The sequence below is a fragment of the Ursus arctos genome, unplaced genomic scaffold, assembly GCF_023065955.2.
Source record: "Ursus arctos isolate Adak ecotype North America unplaced genomic scaffold, UrsArc2.0 scaffold_25, whole genome shotgun sequence".
In the NCBI taxonomy this organism is placed as follows: domain Eukaryota; kingdom Metazoa; phylum Chordata; class Mammalia; order Carnivora; family Ursidae; genus Ursus; species Ursus arctos.
Window position 1 is genome coordinate 45251440 of NW_026622930.1, and position 18515 is coordinate 45269954.

The 18515-nt window shown below is 39.3% G+C and overlaps 1 protein-coding gene across 1 annotated transcript in view; it reads right to left on the minus strand.

Annotated features, from left to right (window-relative positions):
• Positions 1 to 18421, minus strand: part of ARMH4 (armadillo like helical domain containing 4) — a 148837-nt gene extending 130416 nt beyond the window's left edge. Inside the window, exon 1 of the mRNA XM_026480300.4 lies at positions 18316 to 18421. The gene's annotated coding sequence lies outside the window, so the exon portion shown is untranslated. The remainder of the gene's footprint in view (positions 1 to 18315) is intronic.
• Between the last annotated feature and the right edge of the window lie 94 nt (positions 18422 to 18515).

Sequence of the window (18515 nt, forward strand, 5' to 3'; positions counted from 1 at the left end):
GAACAATTATAGAAAAATTTTAAGGCGCATATCTGTTGATATATTCCTTTTGAAAAATATGATGCATTTAAAAAGTAATACTCGTGGGACAATGGGTGAAATAGAATAAAGGCCATGGAGTGGGGGCGCCTGGGTGGCTCAGTCGGTTGAGTGTCTGCCTTCGGCTCAGGTCATGATCTCCAGGTCCTGGATTCGAGTCCCACATCTGGCTCCCTGCTGGGGGGGAGGGGTCTGCTTCTCTCTCTCTCTCTCAAATAAATAAATAAAATCTTTTTTAGGGGCGCCTGGGTGGCACAGCGGTTAAGTGTCTGCCTTCGGCTCAGGGCGTGATCCCAGCGTTATGGGATCGGGCCCCACATCAGGCTCCTCCGCTATGAGCCTGCTTCTTCCTCTCCCACTCCCCCTGCTTGTGTTCCCTCTCTCGCTGGCTGTCTCTATCTCTGTCACATAAACAAATAAAATCTTTAAAAAAAAATCTTTTTTAAAAAAAGGCTCTGGAGTGGATAATAGTATATTTTATCAATGTTAATTTCCTGATTTTGATACTTGCACTATGGTTGTGAAAGAGTATGTCCTTAGAAAATACACATTGAAGTATTTAGGGGACAGGGAGCATGAGTGCAACTTCCAAATGGCTCAGAAAAAATAATAAGTATGTATACACACAGATAGAAAATCATAAAGAAAATAATAAAAGTGGTAAAAGGCTAATAATTGGAGAATTTGAGTGAAGAAAAGTTTTTATACTATTTTTGCAACTTTCTTACAAATTTGGAATTCAAAATAAAAACTATCCCCCCAGAAAGTAATGTTGTTGCTTCTCTACAATACAAACTGGGTCCTGAAAAAAATTTTTTACACACAGAAAATCTGAAAGGACACCCCACTACTTATCAGTGACTACTTCTAAAGAATAAACTAGGTGGAGAAAAGAAGGATTTAAAATTTTGCTTTGTGCATTTCTGTATTGTTTGAATATTTTATTGAAAGCATGTATTGGCACGCTGGGTGGCTCAGTTGGTTAAGCATCTGCCTTTGCTCAGGTCATAATCTCAGGGTCCTGGGTTTGAGCCCCACATTGGGCTCCCTGCTCAGTGGGAAGTCTGCTTCTCCCTCTCCCTCTGCCCCAATCCCCTCACTAATGTGTGCTCTCTCTCTCTCTCTCTCAAACAAATAAATAAAACCTTAAAAAAAAAAGAAAAGAAAAGCAAGCATGTATTAATTTTGTAATTAAAAATAAAAACACAAAATACATTAAAAAGAAAAAACCTGGAGAGGTGATAATTACCAACAGAAGAACAAATTTTTATTGTATGATAATAGGGAGTGGTAAGAAAAGACATTTTTTAAATTAAGAAAAATACATATTTTACATATGTACATAACAATCAACAAATACATGTCAATATATAAATAATTTTTGGCACTAAACGAGAATGATTTCTTTTTTATGTCCTTGAGAAACTTTTTTTTTTCTTTCCAGGAACTGAGAGCTTGAAAATCTCACATTGTTCTCCAGTCCAGTGCTGCAATAGTAAGAAAAATCCCAGAAACTCTCTTGATCATTTAAGAAAAAATCTCCCATCTTCACCTTACTTACTGCCTACATTTTGCTGAAACTAAGGTTGTTTTTGTTCAGAATGACTTCTGTAGGCCGACATACCAAAAAATTACAGCCTGTTGTAGTTTCCCAAGCCTGCCAGCATGATCAAACTAAATTAAGCACTTATTGAATTCATGCACTTAAAAAAAGAGAAAAAAGGAGTTCCATTTATCGTCTTGGGGATGAAAAAGGAAATATAAAAATGACATTCTTCAACCAATTTCTTGCCCCAAGTCCCAGAATAGAAGATCACCAGGTCATGCTTTCCCCAGGGTTGGATGTGACTTAAAATGCAAGTGGTGTGAATAAAGCATCCTAAACCAAGTCATGGATTTGCCCCCTCTTTCCAGTTTGGGAGGGGGCCAGAGGAGTTGGGTAAAACTGTAGGACCTCGTTCTGTGAGGGACTATCTAATGCCACACTCAGAAGCTTCAGGTGATCGGGGCTCAGACCTTTTATACTGTTTTATACTGTTGTCTTCCAACTCATTCCTCCTACTCTAACACACCTCGTCACAGTCTCTCTCCCTGGAGGACAGAGCTACAGAAGCAGGGCCTTATCTGTTAATGTCCTGGGTGGTTAACTCCCAAGATTTAGCAGAGGAGGGGTTGGCTTGGCTAATCTATTTTACTTGTGATCCTTTTAATAAATGAGAATATTCTTCCAGTTGAGTTCTTTTGTAACCAAATACAATATTATCTTTTGACTCCTGTTATATTTGGAATTAAAATATGCTCAGTATATAAACTCTGGACAAGAATATGACTTAGGTTTCTTTTTCTTCCTTAATATAAGAAGGAAAAAGCCTATAGAAGAAAATCCCCAGTCACAGGATGAAATCTACTTCCCTTTTTAAAAAGTCTTAATCTCAAATTTTAATGATCATCAGTATACCTTTTATTACTTGCACCTATTTATTAAAAAATTACTTATTCTCTATCAGTGTGATGTTGAATAAAACATATTCTCCGCCTTTAGGAACAGTATGCTTTAATAAACACTCTTTTAAATTTTTAAACAGAGAGCAATAAGAAATCACCTGAATATAGGATATTACCTTAACAGTTAGATAATATATTCTCTGGGACAAGTTTGCTGAGTGGCACACAAAAAATAGTAGAAATTACTCTCAAAGAATTGTCTTGTATTGATGACAATAAAGTCAACTTTATGTCGAATTAATTGTATGTATTTATCTAGCCATTTATATTTTGTTCTCTCCTGAGATCACTTTACTCTAACAGCATTTAATTTACATTAAGATGTATTTTGAACCAGAATAAACACTGGGAAAAGAGTGTCTTCACTGAAATATTGCAAAGCAATAGGAACGAATTCTGAGAAGTGACAACAAAAGGAAGCCCGTGTGTTTCTTTTCCTCTAGTTACATCTGGACTGAGTTTTAGAAGTAACATTTTTAAAAATCATAACTATATGAGACAAACAGCTAATTACTTTTTTTTTAAAAGATTTTTATTTATTCAACAGAGATAGAGACAGCCAGCGAGAGAGGGAACACAAGCAGGGGGAGTGCGAGAGGAAGAAGCAGGCTCCTAGCGGAGGAGCCTGATGTGGGGCTCGATCCCATAACGCTGGGATCACGCCCTGAGCCGAAGGCAGACGCTTAAGGGCTGTGCCACCCAGGCGCCCCAGCTAATTACTTTTTTAAAGCTGGATCTCTGTATTCTTTCTTGCCAAAAATATATCCCAGGTAGATCAGAAATTTAAACATAAATATATGACACCATATATGTACCAGAAAAAAATGGGTAAACTTTTTTATAGTCTTGCATCTTGGAAGTATTTTCTAAATATGACAGTTATTTCAGATGCCATAAATAAATGATAAAATACTTCTTATAAAAAATTTAAATTCTAAAGGATAAACATTACTCTAAATAGAGTTGAAAGAAGAACCAGGAAAAATATTCCCAACAAACATAACATAAAAGACTTATTTATTTAATAAATAAAGAGCTCTTATAAAAATAAAAGCAGTGATGAAATCAAGCAGGGACAGGGAGATGGGGAGGCACTTTCCATTACTTGCCCTCCATTCTTTGATAAGGACAATTGACTTGTCACAACCTTAGGTGAAGTACTGTGCAATCACAATTTCTAGGCAAGGTCCTTAGCTTTAACCTTTCCAACAAAGTTGCTTATCTTAAGCTTTTCCCTATACAGGAATTCTGGTGTTGCCACTAATGAGAAGGCAATCAAGTCTATGGAATAATGGATAAAGAACATAAGTAGGCAATCTAAAATAACCACATGAAAAGGTACTTAACCCCACTTATAGTTACAGAAAGTTACATTAAAATAATAATGCAATACCTTTTCCATCTATCAAATGAGCAAAGAATAGAAAGATAGATGATACACCCTGTGCTTGAGGAAGTGAAGAAATGGGTATTCGCATTTACTATTGGTGGGAATGTAAATCAGTACAAATTTGGGAGCTGCATTAAAAATATATAAAGGATATATGCATATATTTATATTCTTTGACCTAGCAATTCCACTTCTAAGAATTGATTTTATAGGTACACTTGCCCAAGTACCCAAGATTGTATATATTTTTTCAAGGATGTTCACCGTAGCTTTGGATAATAGTGGAAAACTAAAAATAACCTAAAGGTCACCAAAAGACTCTTCCAAAAAAAAAAAAAAATACATCCATGGAAAACTGTTAAAACTGTAGCTAGTAAAGCGAGGTGAGAGTATATATACAGGCCTACTTAGACATCAAGAGTATATTAAGTGAAAAAAAACTTTTAGGGCCAATGATCACATTTGTGTAAAATAATGTGTGTGTGTGTGTGTGTGGGAAGAGGGCACATTTTAAATGATATACTTCTATACAATATGAATATTTCACCAAGAAAAAAAACTTGATAAGAAGTGTTTTTATCCTATGTACTTAAAATGCTTGAATATTGTTTAAAACTACAAAACATGTTGGAAGTTTTCCAGAAAAATTAAATTATACTTGGGGGGGATTGTTTTTTATGTCAAAAGCAAAACATCAGCCAACTTCAGTTTCACATTTTTTCATGTCCTGTTTATCAAACTAGAAACAAACACTGAATCATAATTAACTGATATAATTGGAAAGAAGTGCCACCCCAGGATGATATGCTTAATGATATATTTGCACAGTGGTGTACATTGATGGGTAAATGCAAAAGACTGCAGCCAGGAAGAAGCGGGTAGCATTTAGAAAGAAAGAAAGAAAGAAAGAAAGAAAGAAAGAAAGAAAGAAAGAAAGAAAGAAAGAAAGAAGGAAGGAAGGAAGGAAGGAAGGAAGGAAGGAAGGAAGGAAGGAAGGAAGGAAAGAAAGAAAGAAAGAAAGAAAGAAAGAAAGAAAGAAAGAAAGAAAGATAGAAGTGAATTCATCAACATGATACCCATTGAAATAATCCACTTCTTTTTTTAAATTAATTGATTAATTTATCTTTAAATAATCTCTATGTCCAACATGGGGCTCAAACTTATGACCCTGGAGATCAAGAGTTATATGCTCCACCAACTAAGCCAGTCAAGCATCCCTGAAATGACCCACTTCTTGTTTGTTTTCTTACTGATTTCCTTTTCTCATATGCAAGAGGAAGTAATAATCCCCAAATCAAAGTATTTATGTCTGGGAAGTCTGATACTAGATGCTAATTGCTTTTAGAAACAATAAAGTCACATTAAAGGTCAGAACAAATAAAGGATCAAGGGAATTTGCTCTCTTTGAGTTTACTAGGTTAGCCCTTCACGTAATTTCCTTCTGTGCAGACATTTCATGTACTACGCAGTAGTCATTTAGAGCAACACGTCTGGACCTCTCCTCTGAAAGTAAGTTGGCTTGCCTTCCTGATCTGTTCAAAATCAAGGGAAAAAATTACAGGCTCTATTTTATTCCTGCATTATATCCTTCCTTCATTATTCTATGCATCATTGATTCATTTTTTAAAAATCATTTAGTGAATACTTTGTATGTTCGGCTCTGGGAATACAAAGTTAAAACACCATCCTCAGAACCAAAGATTTTGCAATCCAAAGGCAGATAAACAAGAAAAAGGGAAAATTACAAGACAGTGTAATAAAAGGTTAGTACTGAAGACTAAAGAAACCCAGAGAAGGGGTACCAGTATAACCTGAAAGGCCAGGGAAGACTTCTGGCAAAGGGAATGTCTGAACTGAATCCTGAAGGATGAAGGCAGTCCAGATAGGGAGAGGGAGCAGTGTACAAAGTCATAGCAGCGAACTGAAAACACACAGCACATTTAGGGAACTACTCATAGTTCAGCATGGTTGGCATAGTTCTAAGACAGAAATGGTGGGAAGACAAAGCCAAGGAGATATGAGCAGGGATCAGGTCCTGAGGGATTTTGTCTGCCATACTAATCTGGAATTCATCCTAATGGTTATGGGTTTTAAGCAGGAAGAAGATATGATTAGGGTTGGGGTTTAGAAAGATCTCTTGGGCAGCAGTGTGAAGGAATAAAACTAAGTGAGAAACAAGAAGGACGATATTTAAGACAGGAAAATTAGGGAAGAAGGAGTTCCAATAACATAGGAAAGAAATGATGAGTGATTTGGATTTTTAGAGAACACACCAAATGGCAGATGAGGACACTGGGCCTTTGGTTGGGCCCTGAGGTTCTGGAAAGGACTCTGGGGGCTGGAGCAATTTACTTTGGCAGTGATAACCAGGCCTCTGGATGCCTAAGACAGGAGTAGTACTGGTATTCGAGCTGCTCAAGACATGGACGTTACTTCCCTGGAGATCTCTTTTCCCTGTCCACCAAGGAGTCTGAGAGTTTTTTACTCTTTCTAGGGCAATCCCTCTAGGCCCCGAAGATCTTGTCCATTCTGAAAGAGACCCAGGGCAGTCAAAGACCCAGGCTGAAGTTGTTTGTGGCCACTGGGTTGATGTGGTAGTCCAAATACCCCAAGAAATTCAAACTGCCCTTCATGGTGCTATCATTCTGACCAAACTACCTCAATTTTTGTGAGATGAGGCTACTATCAGAAGAACAAGATCAATAATAAGCACTTCATTCTTGCCAGGTGATACTCTCTTTGCAAGGTGATAGGGTGCTGGGTCTCATTAGGGTGCATCTTCCTCTTGTCCTTAAATGAACTGACATTCTCTCTCTGTTCTTAGGCCTAAGACACTGCTGCTGATGACTGATGTGGATACCTGCTATACTTCTGCTACGAGCTGCACTGACACTGGGGCAACTTAGCTAAAGCCATCTTTGATGCTGTCTCCAAGTCCTGCATCTGTCTGAGCCCTGAACTCTGGGAAGATAGAATTCACTAAATTCTGGGGCACCCAGGTGGCTCTGTCAGTTAAGTGTCTGCCTTCAGCTCAGATCATGATCCCAGGGTCCTAGGACTGAGCCCCAAATTGGGCTCCCTGCTCACTGCTTCTCTCCCTTCCTCTCCCTCCACCCCTTTTCCCCCACTCTCCCTCTCTCTCTGTCTCAAATAAATAAAATAAAATATTTTTAAAAAAAATTCAACCAAAAAAAAAAAAAAAAAGAATTCACTAAATTTCCCTCTCAGGGATTTACTGATCATGAAGTCCCGAGTGAAAGGGCACCGAACCCACAGAATCCTTCTGTGGCTACCATGCTGTGTTATAGTACAAGCAAAATTATACAGTAAAAGAGGAAGATGAAGGGCTGACCAAATATAGTAGCAAGGATGGAGAGGAGGTAACAGACCTGAGATATACAAGAAAAGAAATCACAGAACCTCATGACTGGTTCAATATGGGAAGTAAAAGGGAGGGAGGAGTTGAGAATGACCATTTACGTTTCTGGTTTGGGCTCCCGGAGGGAGGTCTTTCAGAATGATAAGAAATGTAGGCCATAGGGCCACTTTTCAATGGATTGTAAGTAGCTAAGATTTGGACATGTTGAATTTAAAACAGTTTTGAGACCGCTACAAAGAATTGATCAGCAGGTGGTTGGATAATGGAGGTTTTAAACTCAGGGAATAGATCTGAGCTGGAGGTACAGATTGTTAGAGAGTGGGTGGGTGGGTGTTAGAGAGTGGGTGGGATGGTAAACGAAGCCACAGAAGAGAATGAGATAACTCTAGGAGATGAGAAGTGGGAAGAGAAGTGAGCCAAGGAGAAAATGATGGATAATATATATTAAGGGACAGATAGAATAGTAGAATACTCCAGAGACATATTCATAAACTACTATAAACTAAAACAGGGTATTATTGTAGAAGCTAAGGGAAAATAAAGTTTCAAGGTGAGAGGAATCAAACAGTTTGAAAATGTACAGAGAGGTCCAAAACCGAGATTAGGTTAAAACTGAGATGTATCCAATGGATTTAGCAACCAAAGAAATTACTGATGTGTCAGGCAAGAGCGATTTTGGTCAAGCAGCAAAATCTAGACTATAATGGGTTAAGGAATGACGGAAAGTAGGGAAGATGAAACAAAAATAGACAAGTCTTTTCAATAAGGTTGTTTGAGAAGGAAAGGAAAGGAAAGAGATAGGGTAATTGCTAGAGGAAAAGATAGGTTGAGGGAAGATTTACCTTTCTGGAAAGATGCTGATGGCAAAGAAAAGGAGGCAGGTAATTGAGAAAACAAGACCCCCTGAGGAGGAGCAGGGAATGAGGTCCAGAGTCTAACAGGAGGGGTTAGCTTGGCATAAAAAAAGGGAAGCCTTTCCCCCTGTGATAAGAAGAAAACCATGCAGATGTATTTTTTTCTTTTTTTTTAAGACTTTATTTATTTGAGAGAAGAGAGAGAGTGAACAAGTGGGATAGTGGGGGTGGAGAGGGAGAAGGAGAAGCAGATTCCCCACTGAGCAGGGAGCCCTAAGCGGAGCTCCATCCCAGGACCCTCGGATCATGACCTAAGCAGAAGGCAGACGCTTAACCGACTGAGCCACCCAGGCACAGATGTTACTCCTAAGAGACACTGACCACCCACCCACAATCTCTGGTACAAAACTTCTTGGTGCTGGAGTTCCAAATCAGATGGAGAATAGGCATTTGTAACGTTGTAAGATGTGGCAAGCAAGCCTTCTCTAGAGGCCATCCCACTCAACAGCTTTGATAACTACCACATCTCACAGGTTCAGCATGTCAAATCCACAGTGAAAACCAAGTCCTCAGTACTGCTTTGTAGAGGTATAATTTACATACCCTAAAATTCCCCAGTTCTAAGTATACATTTACATGATTTTTAGTAAATTTATTAAGTTTATCAATTGTGCAATCATTACCATAGTCCAGTTTTAGAATACCTTCATCACACCAATAAAACCCCTAATGCCCATTTATAATTAATTCCTGGTTCCACACTAGCCCTAGGAAATAAATAATCAATTTTACTTATATAGATTCGTCTTTTCTGGACATTTTATATAAAATAAATCATACAATATATGGGGGTTTTGGGATGGCTTCTTTCACTCAGCATAATGACTCTTGGGTTCATCCATGTTGTAGCATGTTTATTCCTTTTTATTGCTGAATATACTCCACTGTATCACTATACCACACTTTGTTTATCTACTCACCGGTTGATGGATATATGTCACTTTGCCTTTGTTTGGTTTGGTTTTACTTTTTTTTTTTAAATTTAAGGATAGTTGACAGGCCACTTTGCTTTTGCTTCCCTCTTTGCCCCTGAATGACAGAGCACAGACTGACAATTTTCTCTCTGTGCCATCAATATGCCTACTGACAACTTGAGACAGTTTGACATATCGTTTTCCCTAGGGGTGTGAAGCTAGGTTTTACCAATTTTTTTGGTGAAGTATAAAGTAATTTCTTGGTGATTAGTGAGGACAAAGGCATTATAATTAGACCCAATCCCTAGACCAGTGCATCATAAATATTTCCAAACCATTGACAACTTTGACAGGACACATGCCTGCCACATGCCACAAAGAATGTACTCACATACTTCCAAATTTTTGCCACGACAAAACCACAGTACCACAAAATAATGGCAATGACAAGGATGACCACTACAACAAACCTCCCGAGAAATTATGAGAAGAATGATGCTATTTTGGGGGACACCCAATGAGAAAAATTACATCAAAGTATCAAACGCCAAAATGAGAATACAAATGAGATCCTGATGTAAATATTGTCCATTGGCACTGATGCCTATGGACAATCAGCAACCGTCTCAGAACATACTCGGAGAACTGTATGTACAGCCTAAATGGTGTACCTGAAGGTAAGAACTATCATCAAATGAATATATGTCCCAAGAGATGATTTAATCTTGTACTGTTTAGGTTTTTAAAAAAAACTTTGATGTTTTAATATGCAAAAGTAGACAAAGCAGTGTTAAAAAGAAACCCAAATAGGGGCGCCTGGGTGGCACAGCGGTTAAGCGTCTGCCTTCGGCTCAGGGCGTGATCCTGGCGTTATGGGATCGAGCCTCACATCAGGCTCTTCTGCTAGGAGCCTGCTTCTTCCTCTCCCACTCCCCCTGCTTGTGTTCCCTCTCTCGCTGGCTGTCTCTATCTCTGTCGAATAAATAAATAAAATCTTTAAAAAAAAAAAAGAAACCCAAATAGCCATTACACAGGCCTCAAAACCATCAACCCATGGCCTCTCTGCCCCATCCATAAATTAACTCTGCCCCTCCTCATATTATTTTGTAGGAAACTTCAGGCATCATATAATTTTATCTGTAAATATTTCATCACGCGACGCTACAAGAGAATTCTTTTGTTAACATAACCACCATAGCACGATCGCATCTCGAATATTTTAACAATACTTGCTTCACATAAAATTTCCAGTCATGGCTCCTGTTATTTGAATTTATAACTTCAAGCAATAAGCCCAGATGGCAAAACAAGCTCTGTCAGATAAGGACCTGGAGAAGAGGGGCTCAGCGCGTGTCCTCATGCAACACACATGGTAGGGTTTCTTCTCATTGCCAAGTGATCCTGTCGGGCTGGGGCTTCAGAAACTGAAGGGAATGCAAAAATAAGCTCACAAAACGTATGCCATATGGACGTTAAAGGATTACTCTCCTCCTTGGGTTATGAAATGACTAACTATTTTCAGCTAAAATGTGTGGGCTCTTTTTCAAAAAATGGAATATCTTTCGCTCACCGAGCATATTGGATAGAGACATCATCTAGACTGTCTGAGAATAGTTTCTCTGTAGCTGAACAAATCACACCCTTCAATGCACTGTTTAATTTTAGAGGCATCTTGTCACATTTATTTAAATGTTTTGGCTCTGGATTTTTTTCCCTTTGGCGTGCCTGATGTCCACATTTATAATTTAGCTGTCATCTTTCTCAAATGCAGTGGGGGGTGGGGGGCAATAGAAAAAGCAATTCCAGGTTTTGTCACATACAAGTGGTATGAACGTATACAAGTTACTTAACCTCTCTGAGCAAGAATTATTTTTCATTTGTTGACTAATGAGGATTTGTGAGGATCAAATGAGATAATGGATTTAGCACTGTGCCTGCCTGTAGCAGATAATCAAAAAATCATAGCTATTGTTAATAAAAGAGGAATTTTCTATAATAAAAATGTATAATTTATCAACAGTTCCTCCCCACAAATAGCTTTTTTCATCAGCATTATTATTTCTTTCTGATGCCTCAACAAAACCATAATACTATTGTCCATGGATCAGTTACCTAAGGAATAATGTTCCTTCTGTCCTGCCTTGAATATAAACAAGTACTTGGAGTAACATAACTGTTACAGATAGACACTCTTAAGTCATTCTATTGTAAACCTATTTTTTAAAAATCAGGTCTTGGGGCGCCTGGGTGGCACAACGGTTGGGCGTCTGCCTTTGGCTCGGGGCGTGATCCTGGCGTTATGGGATCGAGCCCCACATCAGGCTCCTCCGCTATGAGCCTGCTTCTTCCTCTCCCACTCCCCCTGCTTGTGTTCCCTCTCTCGCTGGCTGTCTCTATCTCTGTCGAATAAATAAATAAAATCTTTAAAAAAATAAAAATAAAATAAAATAAAATAAAAATCAGGTCTATATCCAACCATTTCTATGTATTCTATCTTCTCAGAATAAAATATCAAACTTTTCTGTTTGAAACGAACAGAAAAAAATACTGAAAAAACAAAAAAGCTTCATTCTCTCATTTTAACAACAGTACAAAAAACTCCAAGCCATTAGGCTCTATTCCAACCCTGACCTTGGCTTGAGGTAAGAATATAAGGAAACTAGAAAACTTCCATTTTTGTTCTACCATGTATAGGCTCAGCATGAAATAATTGAAATAATGTTGTAGAAACATATTAATGAAATAGGATGCTAGTTCAAACAAATATATTTATGCTCAATGTATGGTTTATTAAAATCTTTATGAAATATTTTAGTCCATTTTCTCTGCCTTTACAAGTTTAAATATTCTGTGAGTAATGGATTCTGTGATTGATAGTTCAAGATCTTGCCATACCTTATAGTTAGCAATAAATTTTCATTATGTAGCTCTATAAAAATGAAGAGTGTGATGAATCAGCCCAAATATGTCCTGACCTTAATACAGTTCCTGATACTCTTCTCTAGTGAATTACTTGTCTTTCCCCAAAGGGGACACACCACCATAATTCCAGCTCATTGTGAGCTCTGGTTCATTTTTTGAATGAGCATTCATGAAACATGGCATGAAATATTCGTTGAGAGGTTAGCTTCAAAAGCACTATTGTGGCCAATCACACAGAGGGAAAGCTACATACAAAGTCTAAAGCAATTTCATGTGTGCCTTGCCAACTGGCTACAAGGTGAGCTGGGAGCAGTTTGGCTGGCCATCTTTCCATACCATTGTCATCCATTAAAAAAACTACCAAAGTGGGGATGCCTGGGTGCCTCAGTCAGTTAAGTGTCCAACTCTTGATTTTGGCTCAGGTCATGATTTCAGGGTCCTGAAATCGAGCCCTTTGTCGGGCTCTGCACTCAGCATGGAGTCTGCTCCAGATTCTCTCTCTCCCTCTGCCCCTCCCCTACCCTCTCTTTCTCTCCCTCTCTAAAAAAACAAACAAACCAACCAACCCACCCAAACTACCAGAGCCTACTCCATACTCAGTTCTAACTAGGTGCTGGTCTACAAAATCCCTGCTCTCAGGGTGAAGGCACAGCAAATAAGAGATTACAGTAATAAGTGTTAGTTAATTATTATTTATCCAGAACTTACTGTACACCAGATGCTCTGTTAGGCACTAGGGATACAACAGTTTGATGGTAGACAGGATTTGTTGAGGATTACTAATGAAGTGAGAGAGAAAAAGAGGCATCAAGGATGATGCCATGGTTTATGCCTGGCAATTGGAAGTTTGGGGCCACCTTTTCCTAAAGTGGAGAAGACCAAAAGGGAGGGTCACTAGTTCAACTAAACAGACAAAAATATTTTCATGTGCTATAGTGTGCACAGAATGCCATGGAGGCCCAGATAAAGAAGATCTAAATAGACTGAGAGACCAGGGGTCAGGGAAGACTTTTCAGGGGAGGTGGTACTTGAGCAAAGTTTGGAAAGACGAAGAACAAAGAAGCTAGGTAAGGAAGGCATTCTAGGCACAATATGGTAAGTGTGAAGCAGCAGGATGTATTTGGGAACCTACTGGTAGGTTGACATAGCTACTGCTTTATCTGAAAACTGCAGAATGTCATTGAAAGATTTGAGGCAAAGAGTGTTATGATTGTATTAGCATTTTATTTTTTTTAAAGATTTTATTTATTTATTTGAGAGAGGGAGAGAAACCAAAGAGAGAGAGAGTGCATGCGGGCTTGAGTGCATGAGCATGGGGGAGGGGCAGAGGGAGAGGGAGAAGCAGACTCCCCGCTGAGCTCATTCCCAGGACCCTGGGATCAAGACCTGAGTTGAAGGCAGACGTTTCACGACTGAGCCATCCAGGTGCCCCCATGTATTTGCATTTTAGAGTGCTTACTCCAGCTGCGGTATAAACAACGGACTGTGGAGAGGACAGAGAGACCAATTAAGCAGGTATTGTTATAATCCTGATCACAAACTAGGAATGGAATAGATAAGGTTTATACTATACTATAGGACTTTGCAACTGATTAGGATAGGAAAAGACTGAATGAGAGGGTGCTAGGAGACTTCCAGATTTCTAGCTATAAAGGCAACTACTTGAGTATTTTTATTCTAATGAAAACTTCTTCATCAGCCAAAGAGCTAATGAAGAGCTTTTACGGTGCATTAAAAAACCTAAGATTAGGTCACCTTCCCGGCTACTCTGGACCCAACATTGGTCTTTGAGTTAAAGGAGGTGAGTTATTCCAGAAACTAAGTAATTGTTAGCTTTGAGGAGGACTCTGATGACTAAGAGTGAACAGTTTATCAATATGGGGCCAAGAGCTAGTTATTATCTTCATTTTGGTGACATAACCTGTGGAAGGAATTGAAAAATAAAGTTGCCTTGTGACAGCTGCAATTCTATTAAGTCTTGTAGATGAGAAAAAACTAATTTATTTAGAGGCACCAATATAATTGCAACTATAAAGCCCTTCTGACCATGTTTTTCAAACACGTTGTCTGAAAAAAAAAGCTCTAAATTCTGATCAATGCCTTATTGCAATTTTATTGTTGTTAAATACAAAATTTTGTCTTCTCCCATGTGGGGAACACTTTAAAGGTAATTTGTTGCATATATATTACTATTGGCTAATTAGTGGTCATCATTTCTCTCATGGACTCGCAATAGCTTGCAGATTGGTTTCTCACCACCGATTTCAATCCCCTCCATTTCACCCTTGTCTATCCCAGTTTAAAAGAAGTGAACACAGGGGCACCTGGGTGGCTCAGTTCATTGAGCGTCAGACTCATGATTTTGGCTCAGGTCATGATCTCAGGGTCCTGGGTTCCAGCCCCACATCATCAGACTCCCCATTCAGCAGGCAGTCTGCTTGAGGATTCTCCCTCTCCATCTGCCCCCACCTTGGGTGGGGGAGAAGTGAACACAAATTGATCAAAATGAACACAAATATATTGTCTTTCTCTTGCTTAGCATATTTTGAATGGTGACTAATAATTATAGCATAAGATCCAAACTCCCCAGCATATCAGTAAGAGGCTTAATGATTTGGACCCACCACTTCTTGCCAACTGACAGCTACCCCTCTAGCCTTACCAAATTTCTTATAAACTCTTGCCACATGCAGTTGTCTCAACCTGGAACACCCTTCTGTAGCTCAACTGGAAAACCGCCACTAGGCTTCTTGAGAGTTCATGTATTGTGACCGACCTTCCCTGGAAAAATTTCAAATTGTTCCTTGGTCTCTGCCTTTAAAGCACCATGTTCATCCAAGCATTAGCTTTTATCAATAGTTTTAAAAGTTTGTCTGTAAATGTGACTTTAAGTTCCTGAAGCTAGGAATTTTGTTTTATGTTTGTACTTCCAGTGCCTAACGGAGCATCAGCTTGAATTCAAGAATGGATGAATGCATACCTCCCTGAAGCTGTTCCAACCATCCCATAGGCAATTGATTGGTTCCCTTCCTCCGTTCTCCTTTAATACTTCCTATATATTTCCAGACTAGCGCTTATTACTTCCCAGTATGGTCTGTGAGTAGAGACCATTCTTTCCTATTCTTGTAGTTTCTGGATCTAGCATACAATATGCCCTCAAAAAATAAGGGAATGGAAAACTTCAAAGCATGCTTCTCAAACTTGGGGGTGACACTATATTTAATATGTCTAATGCCCGACTCTTGATTCAAAAAGACCTGGATTTTTGTTTTTTAATGATATGGAAAGACTGGAAAGATGGACCCAAACTAGCCAAATTAAATTTAACATAAAGAGGTATAAAGCTCCAAACTTCGGTACACATTAGGTTTTTGTTTCCAAGGTGAGAGAGAACTGAATCAATAGTACAATGTGACTGGAAATAAAACACAGAAACCCGGGGTGCCTGGGTGGCGCAGCGGTTAAGCGTCTGCCTTCGGCTCAGGGTGTGATCCCGGCGTTCTGGGATCGAGCCCCACATTGGGCTCCTCTGCTATGAGCCTGCTTCTTCCTCTCCCACTCCCCCTGCTTGTGCTCCCTCTCTCGCTGGCTGTCTCTATCTCTGTCGAATAAATAAATAAAATCTTAAAAAAAAAAACACAGAAACCCACTGTTACAAACTAATAAAGCACAGCAGCTGGAGCAAGAGAATTGAGCCCTGTCATACTATGAACTCTTCAGACATATCTTGGGTGTTGTAGAATTTATGGGGCACATTAACAAAATAGGAAAATTCCAAAGTGGGTAAATGGGCTCATAAGTGGCCTGAAAACTACAAAAATGAGGAACAGTCAGAAGAATAGGAATGCCTGCCTTGGGAAAAAGGAGCAGGGAGAGCAGGGGAGACTATGGAGTGTTAGCTCAAGGGATGCAGATCCCAGTTCAACCTAGCTTTGATTATTAGTGCTTGTACATCTTCCTCACTTTACAAATGAGGAAACTGAGGCCCAGAGGTTAATGGAGTTTCCTGAGGTCAGTCAGCTAACAGAACTAGGACTTGACTCTGGTCCATTATACCAAGCTGCTGGAAGAGTTCAGCTTCTTTCTTTCTTTCTTTTTAAAGACTTATTCATTTATTTTTATTTTAGAAGTGGGGCAGAGGGAGAGGGAGTCTTAAGCAGACTCCATGCTAAGCATGGACTCTAAGCAGGATCTCACAACCCTGAGATCAGGACCTGAGGTAAAGCCAAGAGTTGAATGCTTAACCGACTGCACCACACAGGCACCCCAAGTTGGGCTTCTTTAAAATGATTATCCTGCTAGCATGTTCCTCTTTTTTAAACCCCTAGTTGTATTACCAAATGCATTTTCAGTACCTTGTAGATCCCAGCAAGTCACGAGCCCTCTGCTCATCAATGGAAACATTTCGGGAGAAAACTCTCATCACAGATGGACAGGAAAGTCTTGTATTAATTAGGTTAGACTTTAGATTTGAAAACCTCTTAGGTTACTTCGTATACTAAGATTTCAAAATTCTATGATAAAATATAATTATTTGAATTAATGCATAACTACTTTGTAATTAGGCAGTGTAGTTTTGGCTCTGGAGTCAGACTGAGTTTGAATTCCTGCTCTGCCACTTGCCGGCTGAGAGCCCTTTGGCACATTATTTAACCTCTCTTGTCCTTGGTATCCTCATTTGTAAAATGAAGATAATAATACTTAACACATAAAGTTACTGTGAGGGCAAAGAGCTCGCAAATAGAACTCAACAAACATGAGTCTAACTGTATGTATGGGAGTGGAAGAGATTGTCAAAGGAAAGGGTATATGGTAAGAAGAGGTGTAAGGGCAGAACCACGGAGAACACCAACATTTAGCTGGTGTGCTGGGCTGAATAGTATCCCCCCAAAAATCTTGTCAACTGGAAACCTTATTTGGAATTCAGGTCTTTTCAGATATAACCAAATTAAATTGGGCTAGGGCTAAGGCTCTAATCCAATGACTGGTATTCCTATAAGAGGGAAATTTGGACACAGAGAAGGAAAATGATATGAAAACACAGGGAAGAGACCATTACATGAAGACACAGAAATGCAGGGAAGGAGGCCAGATGGCCACAAAGACGGAGATTGCTGTGATATATCTATGAACCAAGAAACACCAAGGCTGTAAGCAACCACCAGAAGCTAATAAGAGGCAAGGAAGGATCCTCTCCAAGAGCTTTCAGAGAGAGCATGACCTGCCAACACCTTAATCCAGGACTTCCAGCTCTCAGAATTGTGAGAAAAAATGTCTCCTGTTTTAAGTCACCCAGTTTATAGTACTCTATTATGGCATCCCTAGGAAACTAAGACAGTGAGCAGTCATGGAAAACACAGGATGGGTGATAATGCTTCCTATTTCAAAATTGTTTCATAATGTCAACTGATCCTTACAAATACCTTGTGAAGTAGCAGTGACGTTTACGGAAAAGAAAATGGATAAGCAGAAGTATTAGAAACTTCACAGAAGGTGGCAGAAGAAACAGAATTGGAACTCGAGTGAAGGGTCCTATTCACTCTAACCCTGTTAAGCAAAAATGCTTCATCCTTTTCCACTCTTTTTGAAGCTTCATTCCTTATCACAATTCTAACTTCATCCTCTTCTGGCGATTTGCTTTCAGGAAGATCACTGATCAGTAAATTCTACAGTGAATTACATTGTCTAACCTCTTGCATTGTACAGCCTTAACTCTTATTGTGGAAAGACTTTATCCACGCAAGTAAGGAAGACATACTGGGGATAAACAGGTCATTCCTCTTCCTATAGTTTTAGAGACAAGGCAGCAACCTAGCCCATTAACTCCCGTTTCCATGGGCAACTTCAGCAGAAGAAAAGTAGAGCAGTGAAATAATAAACTTGTAAACAGTCCATGTTATATAATTCCCATTGTGTGCCCACACTGGCACAAAAAGATTTACTAACTTTTCTCGGATTACACAGGTCCTAAGTTTTACAGTAAACAGAAACCCCTAGTTCAATGTTCCTTCCTTAAAACACCCTGTCTGTTCCTCCATAGATAGAAAGATTCATAGATACCACTTTCACTGCTTTGTTTTGGATTAAAATTAAAATTTTCAGCGGAATGAAACAAAAAAAAAGTTACTTAAATTCTCCGAGATTCAGTTCGCACAGGTAAGAAAATAACACTTATTATCCGTATTTCCTGTGAAGCATTAACGACAAGCAAAACACCTGGCACAACAAATTTCGCCCCAAAACTACACATACCAGTTTTGAGGCTTTTTTCTGTGCTCACTGGCCTCCGCCTGAAGACCAGAGACTAATCAGTAGACGCGCAGTGAAAGTCTCCGCCCCCGGCGCTACATAAGGGCGTGGCCAGTGGGAAGGACCCGGTTGGCTCCGCCCCACTCGGGGCGCCCGGAGTGCCTGATCGCTTCTGCCCTTTATTCCCCGCACCCCGATCCGCG